This window comes from Chiloscyllium plagiosum, unplaced genomic scaffold (assembly GCF_037043375.1).
Source record: "Chiloscyllium plagiosum isolate Xiang-an unplaced genomic scaffold, Cpla_swu_hap1 HiC_scaffold_13, whole genome shotgun sequence".
Lineage (NCBI taxonomy): Eukaryota > Metazoa > Chordata > Chondrichthyes > Orectolobiformes > Hemiscylliidae > Chiloscyllium > Chiloscyllium plagiosum.
Window position 1 is genome coordinate 117830302 of NW_028270151.1, and position 12372 is coordinate 117842673.

Sequence of the window (12372 nt, forward strand, 5' to 3'; positions counted from 1 at the left end):
CTTTGATTAGGAAGGCCAGAAAAACAGTGCTGAGAGACAATATTGTTAAGTGGTCATCCAATGAGGCCATGTTTTTAAAAGTTAGAAACAAAAAGGGTCTCACACCTGCACACATGCACCATGGGCGCTGGGGATAAAATAAGCACTACCGCACTTAGGTGGTAGTGTGGGGGTTAAAGGGGAAAAATAAACAATTAAAATATATATATATATATATATATATAAAAAAGGATAAAAAAACGGAAAAAAAGAAAGAAAAAAAAAGAAACAAAAAGGGGGTGGTCAGTCTGCTGGGATGGTGTTCTAGTCCCCCAAATAGCCAGCGGGTACGAGAGGAGAAAATGTGTAGTCAGATTGCAGGTACCTATAAAAATAATAGAGTAGTATTGGATGGAGATTTTAACTTCCAATGGATTGACTGGGTGACCCAGAGTGTAAAAGGACCATACGGGGTGGAATTTGTCAAATATGTCTAAGAATGTTTCCTAAATCAAGATGTACAGGGCTCTATGCTACTCAGGCGGGTGCAACACTGGACCTCCCCTCAGAAACCGAGGTCGGGCAAGTGACTGAAGTGTCAGTCAGAGAGCACTTTGGGTCCAGTGACCACAACTGTCTTATTTTTAACATCGTTATGGAAAAAGATCAGACAGGTCCACAGATTAAGGTCTTAAACTGGAACAGGGCCAACATTGGGGCCATTCAGAAGGATCGAGCAAGGGTTGATTGGGTGAAGGTAAAAATCACACAACACCAGGTTAACATCCAGTTGTTTACACAGGAGCCTTGATTATTTGAACGAGATGGGCGGGCAATAGTACATTCAGATAATTGGTTATTCGATTAATCGATTCCATGCCTTTCCTCTGGAGCTCGAAGTTTTTGGTAATGTCTAGTCCCCGTTGAGGTGACAAGGCAGCAGTAAACCATGCGTGAGCCCTCACGCCCCGCCAACCCCCGAAAACACCCCGCTGCTCGGCCCCAAACCCTTCCAACACTGCCCCCCCCACACCTCAACATCGCCTCTCACCCTAACCCCAAACCCATCCAACACCCACCCACGCCGCTCCCTGCCTCCAAAACCGCCCAACGCCACCCTCCACTTGCCACCTACCCCACCCCCAAACCCATCCATCATCACCCTCCGCCCGCATACAACAGAGCACCCCGCCCGCCCCCAAACCCATCCATCATCACCCTCCGCCTGCCTCCAACAAGGCACCCTGCCCGCCCCCAAACACATCCATCATCACCCACCGCCCGCCTCCAACAGAGCACCCTGCCCGCCCCCAAACCCATCCATCATCACACTCCGCCCGCCTCCAACAGGGCATCCACCCCCAAACCCATCCAACACCACCCTCTGCCCGCCTCCAATAGAGCACCCCGTCCACCCCAAACCCATCCAACATCACCCTCCGCCCGTCTCCAACTGTTCACCCCCAGACCCATCCAACACCGACCCACGCCGCCCCGCCGCCTTCAATACCGTCCAATGCCACCCTCCACTTGCCACTGCACCCACCCCCAAACCCATCCAACATCACCCTCCTCCCGCCTCCAACAGGGCACCCACCCCAAACCCATCCAACATCACCCTCTGCCCGCCTCCAACAGAGCACCCCACCCGCCCCCAAACCCATCCAAACTCACCCTCCTCCCGTCTCCAACAGGGCATCCCGCCCGCCCCAAACCCATCCAATATCACCCTCCGCCCGCCTCCAACAGTTCACCCCAACCCCCAAACCCATCCAACACCGACCCACGCTGCCCCCGCCTCCAAAACCGTCCAACGCCACCCTCACTTGCCACCCACCCCACCCCCAAACTCATCCAACATCACCCTCCACCCGCCTTCAACAGAGCACCCTGCCCGCCCCCAAACCCATCCAACATCACCCTCCGCCCGCCTCCAACAGGGCACCCCGCCCACCCCCAAACCCTCCCTGTGAAACCACCTCCAATCCCCACACCATCCCAGTCTGGGTCATCTGTTTCAGATCAGGACATTGGTGTTTCTGTTACCTCTGGCACTCCGATCAAATCTTCCTAATTGTGTCTATTCGTTCAGTTCGCATCCTCTTCAGCCTCCTGAAACTTCTTCCTGCCATTGTAACCTTTTGATCACCTTTAGTCCCTTCAGATCTCCCTGTATCTTTCCTGACTCCATTGAATACAGCTCATCTCATGTTATAATTCCTCTAACTCATATGTTACTCCCCATCTCTGTGATATTCTTCAGTTCCTGCAATTCTCATTCTGTATCTCCAGAGCTTTCAATCCCCCTGATCGATGTCAGGCTATTGATCCCTTGCAGCATGTTTAACACCTGTAGCAGCCTCCAACTCCTCAATATCTCCTGTTACTGTAACCTCCTCAAATACTACAGTCTTTGTAATATCTTCCAGTAACTGCAACCCTGTCGATTTCTGTATCCTCATCCAGAACAGCACTCCACATCTCTGTGTAACTGATGGGAATGCTACAAACCTGCCTTCATAGTACTCTCGAGCTCTCTGAACTACTGCAGCCGGAGAACCCTCAGCATCTCTGGCTCCTCCAATCCCTACACTTCTCTCTGGCTGTGTGAACTGAACCAACTCCTTCAACCCTCCTATCTCACTCCTGCAGCTTCAACTATTGTCCATGTCAGTGTAATTCCCAGCACCAACAATCTTCCCGGTCTCTATAAACTCCTGCAGCTCCAACTACCACCTAAATCTGTGTAATCTCCAGTCCGTCCAATCTTCCCAGTCTCTATAAACTCCTGTAGCTCCAATTACCACCAATATCTCTGTAATCTCCAGATCTGACAACACCCCCGTATCTCCTGTAGCTCCAATGACCACCCCATCTGTGTAATCTCTAGTCCCCCTATATTCCTCCTGATCTCTGTAAATCCTTCAGAACTGATAACCCTGTAACTCTCCTTGACATCTTTCAGCCCGCCAACCATCTGATCTCTAACCACCAACAGTGATCTCAAACCACCCGAACGCTGTAACATCCTCCAGTCTCTCCAACCCAGCTTTTCTCTGTTAGCTTCTCTGGTGTCTGTATTCCCCTTTATCTCCAGTTACAGATCCTTACTCAGGAGAAAATGTCTCAGTACCTAATCCGTAAGAACACAAGAATCTTTGGTGTATCAATAAATTTGCGTCATTTTCTAAATTTTAACGACTGCAAGTTCAATCTTCTCCACCTCTTCTCATCAATATCCCTCCATTCTGAAGATCAGCCTGGTGAACCTTCTCTGGGCTGCCTCCAATACAAGAACATTTTCCCTCCAGATAGGGGACCAAACCTGATCACAGTATTCTCAGTGTGGGCTGATTGGAGTCCTCTATAGTTATTACAAACCTTCATTATTTTTATTCTCCGTTCCCTTTGGAATCAATGCCAGCATTCCATTTACCTTCTCTATATCCTGCTGGCTCTGTATGCCACCTTTCTGTGAATTATACACAAGGTCCCACGTTACTCCGTGGTGTAGCTTTCTGCAGTTGATCTGAAACCAACAGGTGACAGCAATAACCAGAAAAGTGTTGGAATGTATGGTAAACGATATGCCAGAAATGATAACTAGACAGTTAAAAACCTATGGAAAAAGCGCAGACCATTTATAGGAGTAGAATTAAGCCATTCGGTCCAATGGGTCTATTCCACTAATCGATTATGGCTGAATTGTTTCTCAACCCCATTCTCTCACTTACTCCCTGGAAACCATTGATCTCCTTACTCATCAAGATCCTGGCTATCTCTGAGTTAGATATGTTAAATCACTTAGCACCCACAGCCCCATGAGGTAGTGAGTTCAACAGATCCATCATCCTCTGGATGAATAAATTCCTCCACATCTCTATTCCAAAGGGTATTCGCTTCACTCTGAAGCTGACCCCTTGGCCTGTAGTCTCCCCTGCTCGTGGAAACATCTTGCCCCCGTCCACTCCATCCAGGCCCCTCAGTATTCTGCCGCTGCCTCTGAAACTTCGTTAAGTGCAGACCCAGAGACTTCATCTGCTCCTCATATAACACAAATTTCATCCCTGGGATCTTTCTTGGAAACCCATTTCTCGTACCCATTCACATCCTTTGTCCAGACTCTGAATGAATAACGTGTAGAGTGTAGTCCCAACACGGACCCCTGCGGAGCTCCCCCCATTACCAGTTCTCATCGTGAAAACGACCCCTTTCTTCACACTCTCTGCCTTGTGCCAATCAGACAAATCCTCTATCCGTGTTCACCATGTTGTTCTGAAACGGAAATTTCATTTCTCACACACACTGCTGGATTTATTTTTCTGTCTGGCTGTAAACAGCAGAGTATCACCATTACCTTCCCATCTGTAATTCCCTGGAGAAGGTGGTGGGGAACTGGCTTCCTCACCCACGGCAGTCCTTTAGGTGTAGGGACAGACACGGTGCTGGGAGGATGGAGTGTGGCCTGAAGGGCACCTTAGAAATGCTGGTGTTCCCGTGCAGCTGGAGCTCCTGTCCTTCCAGGGTATAGTGGTTCCGGGTTTGGGAAGTGCTGTTGAAAGAGCCTTCCTGAGTGACCTCAGTGCTACTTGTAGATCTTTTATTCCTTCATTCATTCACAGACATGAACTTTGATGGCTGAGTCAGCAGTTCTTGTTGATTTTGTGTTGTTCCTGAGAAGGTGGTGTGCTGCCTTCCTGAGCCACTGCATCAGCCGTTGGAAATTCTGATCACCTAAAATCTCTCCCTTTTTAAATTTGTCACCCCTTCAGCATCTGTAACTCTCCATATAACTGTAATCAATGACAGCACAGATTCCCTTCCTAAATCTCTATAATTACAATGATAGTGTGTGCTAAATTGGCACTTTTCGTCCTCTTTATCCATCTCATGACTTCCAGCCCCTACCATCCCACTATTTGGAATGCTTCCATTCTCTGCACCTCTTCATGTCCTGAGGGACCTTGAACACCACCAGTGCTTGAAAGTTTTTATTCCCCCCAGTTACTGCGAGTCTTCTAACTCTGTAACATCCAACAGTTTCCAGTACCATACAACACTTGCTGGCTCTCAATTTGCATTTGTTGAAGTCTGCACATCTCTGTAAGCAGCTCAGAAAAAGCCCTTTAGAGTCTACAAAGCTCCATCATGAACAAGCCACAATCTTTCTATTTCCTTTGCCTTCTTCTGTGTCTTCAACTCTCACTCTATCTTCCAGTAAACCTCTTTAGTTGCTGCAGGTCTCCCGAGCCCCCCAGATAACCTGTTCCATCCCATACAGTTCGCTCAATCACTGCTCTGCTCTGTCTAATCCTCCTCGTTCCCACTGCTCTGTCTAATCCTCCTCGTTCCCACTGTCTTCCAGGCGCAACAGCGATCCGGTAAGAGTGCAGTGCAGAACGGGCTGTTCTCAATCTCAGCTGAGGCTTGAGGCCTACCATTACCTGGGAGTCACAATGGGAGAGACCCTGAGAGAGAGCAGTAGAATATTAATCAGCAGCGAGGATTGAGGCCAACTGGGACTTGGAGTTGGAGAAACAGCAGAGCAGGAGGCTCGAAATTAACAGCGACTCACAGAGGGAGTGACCATGTGAGGGAGCAACATGGAGCCGGAGCTTGAGGGTCACTCACACCTAGGAGGTGAATGCACCGACATGGGACGATATAAATCAGCACTGAGGATCGAGGCCTAGTCATGCCTGGGATTCACAGAGACGATGACCCTATGAGGGAGCAGACTGGAGGGGGAGCTGGAGGTTTGCACGCACCTGGCAGTCACAGAGACGGTGACCCTGTGAGGGAGCAGAATGGAGTGGGAGCTGGAGAATTACACGTATCTGGGAGTCACTGAGAAAACCTTCTGCTGCTGGGACCTGCCTGCACCGAGTTTGAATGAAGTGCAAGAGCCATCACAGAAAAGGCTGTACGTTCATTGGCTGATAAAATACACCGTTATTCGTGACTGTCAGTTAATTGCTGTAAGTCAGCAAATTTATTTTTTAAAGTCTGAAATAAAGATTGATCTCAGAAATATGAGGGGGATGTGAAATTCTGAGCCAATATAATAAATTACGCTCAGTAAGCCACAGTGGAATAAGGGACTTAACCATATTATGATGTCCCTGATGTTAACTTAATTCTAAGTAATTAAGTAAGTTACTCTCGACATGTTGCATTTTAAGACATGGCAAGGCATGTTTGTCAAATGGAAATGTGTTCTGTTACATTGGGAAGTCAGAGCGCCTGCTCGTGTCCTCGATGAACACTGGATCGTGGAGCTCAGACAGTGACGAGAGACTCTGCCATGCTGAGAGTTATGGGGATAGCACACACACAGAACAGACCACCCTGCAGACATGACAGCCTGGAATAAGTAAGGGATGGGGTCGAGGCAATCGAAGAGAAACAGCCAGGGAATCCAGGTATAGCCTGACGTCTCCCTCCCAATTCAGTTTCCCATTTCGGAAGCTGATGAAGGTGTAGTCAGACCCATGTTTGTGGCCTCACAAGCAGCCTGACCGTACAGGAGGGGAGAGAGAAGGAATGAGGAGCAATAGTCACAGAGGAGTCAGGACACTGAATAAGGTGTCAGCGTGTCTGTAATTCCAGGATAGTGGGGTTAGGAACATTACTGTGTCAGCACGACAATCGCCTGGTGGCCAGTGAGCAGTCAAAGGTCATGTCCACGTTGGTAGGGATGGCATGGGTAGGAAGAATGAAGTGGTCTGGGAATCAGAATTTAGGGAGCTAGGTGGATGGTTAGCAAATGGGAACTCAAATGTATCAATCCCTGGAATACTCGCAGGGCCGTGTACAAGTGACAACAGGCCTCGGAGTTTTAGGTAGACGAGTGTGTGACTGGAACGATGGTCTAGCAGGAAGGGCTTCAGATTCCTGGGTCATTGGGATTGATTCTGGGGAAGGCAGCAACTCTACAAACTGGATGAGCTAACATGTGACAGAGCTGGGACTGAATTCCTTCTGGGGTGTGTGGGTGGAATTGAAAATAACTTGGCGTGTGTAAGGAATCCAAAAAGGAATAGTGGAGGAGACTACCAGGATTCTCAAAATAATGGGAGATACATTTGGTACTAATTTACAACAACAAGTTTATCAGTGGAAGGTGGAGTGAGAAAGAAAGCCTTAATTTGAGGTATTCTGCATGGACATGAATACTCGGAATGTGGGGAGTTCCAGATGCAGATTGCTGTGAGGAAATCTGATGTACTGATCACAGAGAGCTGGCTCAAAGAATAGCAGGACTGGGTGTTAAATATTGCTGGGGATAAAGGATTCTAAAATGATAGAAGGGAAGGGAAAGGATGAAGGTAGAAGTATGGTTGAGATTAGGGTTGGTTAAGAAGTCCAAGAGAAAGAGGATCCGTCCAAGGACAGAATGAATTTGGCTGGAGCTACAGAACAAAAAGTGTACAATTAAACTTTGAGGTACAGTCTGTCAGCCAGTAACCATTGGAAATGATGGAGAGAATAAATATGCAGGGTTATTTGAGAGCGATCATAATACTACAAATTAGTTATACTGAGAAACTTAATTTATCTAAATATTGACTGGGTTATTGGTGGTGCAGGGTCATGAGGGGCCAGTATCCCTGGATTATATGGAGGAGAGTACACTTCAGGAGTATGTGTCCAGCCCAAGAGAATATGTACTGTTGGACCTGGTCCTTGGGAAAGAGATGAGGCAAGTGGATCCAGTGTAAGTAGGGGAACGTTTTTGGGGGCAGCGATCATTTTTTTTTTGTAAAGTTCAGAATGATGATAGAGAATGATATGCAATAATTGAGAATGAGAAATATTAGTTGACCGAGAGCAGCCTTCAATAAGGCAAGAATGAAGCTGGGAACTAGTCAACAAGGCCAGTGAAATGGTAGCTTTAAATAGCTAGGTCAGATGGAGCTGGGATTGTGGAGATGTGGCTGCAGTGTGACCACGACTGGGAAATGGATAATCAAAGGTTTTCCCCATTTCTACAGGAAGGAGAAATAGGCCAACACAGTAAATTAGCATTGTGTATAAAGGATCAGTATTATTGTGACGTTAATCAATTCACACACTGTCCCTCCCTGTCCTCATCCCTCATCCCTGCGTATTGATCCTATCAGATATTGGTAACCTTTGAAAACCTCAGAAAATAGCACAGTATAGAGGAGATGACTCTGTCCACTGTCTGCATTGGTCAAGATGTAACGTTTATTAAAGCCCTAGTTCTGTCTCCCCAGGCAGTGTAGGACTTCAGGTGCAGATCCTGGCCTCTCTTTAAAATGGTTTGAGAATTTCTGCATCTACCCCGCTTCCATGTGTGACTCCCAGGTCCCTACCATACTCTGGGTGAAATAACAACTTTCCTCACCACTTCTCTACTATTTCATCCAATTACATGAAAGATTCGCCGCTGGTAATTGAGCTCTCTAACAGCAACAAGATGTTGTCTCCCTTTCTACCCATGTCCCTGACAATATGTGCACCCCAATCAAATCTCCTCTCAGCATCCTCCGTTCCAATCTTACCTCATAACAGCACTTCCTCGTTCACAGGGTGAAGAATCTCCTCTGTACCCTCTCCAGTCCAATTCCATCCTTCCATGTGATGGAGTGACCAGAACTGTACACAGTCCCCAAGCTGTGACTGAACTAATTACTTATACGGTTCCTGCATAAGCTTCCTGCTCTGAAGTTCATTATTTTGTCTGATAGAGTAAATAATGCCATTTGCTACATTAACGAGATTATTGATTCTTCAGCTACCTTCGTTTATCTGCCCACACTGACCATATTCTCATTTTGTTGTACATTCCTCTCTATTGTCGATGTCCCCAAATGCCTTGCCTTGCACTTCTCTGGGTTGTTCGCTCCATTCACCTGGACCCCATACTTTCTGTTTTTAAACAGTCTGCCATGGGCTCTCTCGTTAAATCCAAGTAAGTCACATGCAGTTACAGGTTAGTGCCTCAAACCGACACGTCAGATTAATTACACACAATCTTCCTTGAATAAATCCCGACCGACTGTCCTGGAGTCCCTGGGACTTCCTCAGTGACCGTTTATCCACTGTCTCAGAATTCCAGCCTCGATATTTTCAGTCAGTCCCTTGCTCCACATTAAACAAAGCTACGGTGTTAGCCATTCTCCAGTCCTCCGGCACCATCCCTGCATCCAGTGAGGATTGGATAATGTGGGTAACTATAAGGAAGCAAATTTTCCCCGGCTTCTTTTAACAGTCTGGAACATTGTGTTACCCCATTTTAAGGATTTGAATGTCCTGTATAATTCTCCACTCCAAGTTTGTCGCTCCCAATATTTCACACTGCATCCCTATTTTGATTCAGACAGACAGAGGCCTAAACCATCTTATGATTTGGTCAAGTCTCATTTTAGTCCAGGTTCATGGAGAGTTTCTCTCCACAAGGTGAAGTGCATTTTCTCATGATACAATCTGCAATCTGCCTCATTAACTACCTTCCCTGCCCGCGTGGTTATCTTCTCAACTGATACTAACACGATGATTTTCGCCTTCATCATAACAACTGTCCGCTGCCTGGATATCCCAGAATGCACCAGCCTCCCTGTCCTAGGTGTCCTTATTAAAATGACAGTACAATCTTAGATTGGCAAGCCAAAACTGGCCTGGACATGGCAGACACGGTAAACCTGGGGCCCCACTTTGTGGCCAAGCCCCTGAGGTTCTGGTGGATTGCATGGTGCAGGAGAGGGACATTATCTTCCTCCAGGACTGGCAGGGGAGGCCACAACACCAGACCCTGCCTGTTTGGTCCGAAGCTGACCCCTGGGTCAGTGAGGTGCCAGCCTTCTGGGTGAATGCCCAACAGTGTAGGAAGGAGGTCAGTGACCTTCTCCCCTCCATCAGAGTAAGTGCAACCATCTGCACTTCGTGCCCTCTCCCTCACCCTCTCTCTGTTACTGCACCCACCTCCCACCAAGGTACATGTTCTCCCACTGTCCCTAAATGCAGCACCTTCTCCCGGTCTCTCTCTAACCTCTTCTCTGTCCCTCTGCCCAACTCTGCCTGGTGTCTGTGCTGCCCACTCACTCACTCAGGACACCTCCCCACCTTTCCCCCAGCTGTCACAGCACTAACAGCTGTACCAAGCCTTTCCATCTCCCTTAATACCTCTTGCTAATTTTCACATTCCAGGTGGAACCATCCTACAATAGGAGAGAAAGAGCCAAGAGGATTAAGGGTCTCTCCAACATTCAGCTTCTCACCCCCTCACAGGGGATGTACCCTAACAACCACGACAGGCTGACTGACCGTTTCCAAGCTCCCGGACTGGGATCTGAGACTCCCCCTGACTCACTGTGCTGGGCACCGTGACTGACCGTGTCCAAGCTCCCGGACTGGGTTCTGAAACTCCCCCCTGACTCACTGTGCTGGGCACCGTGACTGACCGTGTCCAAGCTCCCGGACTGGGATCTGAGACTCCCCCTGACTCACTGTGCTGGGCACCGTGACTGACTGTGGACAATGATATCAAGCTTCCTGGTTTGTGTCTGTGCTAAGCACCAAGATAATACAGCAGGTGTCTGAGCCTGGTAGCCCTGGCTGAGGGGAAACACTGCTGAGGGCAGGGTAAGGCAAGGCAATAATTCTTTGAGCATTCAAGTCAGCTCAAAGTTAATGTGTACGAACAAGAACTGAGCAGCCCATGAGCTGGGGGTGTATCCCTGCGCACGGTGTCCTTGCAGCAGCATTGAGTGTGTACAAACACGGAGTGAGCAGCCCAGAACGACAGGCCATGAGCTGGGTGGGTGTCCCTGAGCACAGTATCCTTGCAGCAGCATTGCATTGAGAGTTGTCAGTGCACCATGAACTGCAGCATAAAGTACACTTGTACTGTCAGTGGGTCGGAGATGTTATGAGATGAAGGGCTTTTGCCCGAAACGTCGATTTTGCTGAAGCTCCTAGAATGCTGCCTGAACTGCTGTGCTCTTCCAGCACCATTGATCCAGAATCTGGTTTCCAGCATCTGCAGTCATTGTTTTTACGATGTTATGAGATGGCATGGTGAGGCTGGCATGTGTCAGATGCCAACGTCGGGGATGTGGCATCCGTGCAGCTTCTGTTGGTGCAGTGTCCCCTGAGACGTTGGTGTCCAAGATCGAAGGCCGTAGGAGCGAGGGGCGAGATGGAGTTACCAGTTACCAGCTCGGACTTTCACGTCACATTCTCCGTATTGAGTTTCCCGACAGTGGAAGGGAGGACATGAACCTGCAAGTTGATGAGGAGAGATCAACAATAATGTGGTTATTGATCATCAGTAATTATTCACTGAGCATCTCGCCACTGCTGCACACAAATCTTGACTTAAGGAAAGAGTCCAGCACAGGAACAGGCCCTTCAGCCCAGCAAGCCTATACTGACACATGATGCCCTTCTAAAGTTAAAACGAAAGTTTTTGCTTCTACACATTCTATGTAATTCTATTCGTTGCTGTCTCTACTCTGTGTCAAGATGCCTCTTAAACCTTGCTATATTAGCTTCTTCCCCTCTTATCAGTGTATTCCAGTCACTTTCACATTCTATCTAGAAAAGCAAAGAAAAAACTTGCCGAGTATATCACCTGAACTTTCCCCTTCACTAAAACCTACGGTCCTGAGTAATTGATATCTCTACTCTGTGAAAAAGTCTTTAACTGTCCTTCTCTCTATGCCTCTGATAATTTTGTAAATATCTGTCACGTAACCCCATAGCCAATGATGCTCAGCTGCACGCAAACCATGTTTGTTCAATTTCTCCTTCTGGCGAATACCATCGAAACCAGACAACATCCTGGTAAAACATCCCCCCCCCCCCCCCCCAACACTTCCACATCATTCTGCTAGTGTGGCAACCAGTACTGTACACAATTTTCTAAATGTGCCCGGACTACGTTTCTCCACAGCTGCAATGTGACCTGCTAATTTTCATATTGTACGCTCTGATGCTCGTCTGCAAGTTTGCCATCAGTCTTCTTGATCACCCTATCCACCCGTGTTGCCACTTTCCGGGAACTGTGGAGCTGTACACCTGGGTCCCTTTGGATGTTGATGCAGCCAGTAGTTTTTCCATCCACTTTATACTTCTCTCCAGCATTAGACCTCCTAAAATGCATCACGTCACAATTGTCCAGATAAAGTTACATCTGTTTTTTCTCTGTCCAAGTCTGCAGCTGACGTACATCCTGCTGTATTCTCTGGCAATCATCCTCACAATCTGCAACTCCGCCAATCTATTTACAGATCTCCAGTCACAAAAACACTGTTCCACCAGTACTCTGTCTTCTATGACCAAGCAGTTCTCTATCTATCTTACTAACTGACGGCGGATTCCATTTTACTTCACCCTCTGTATGACCCTGCCATAAGGAACCATATC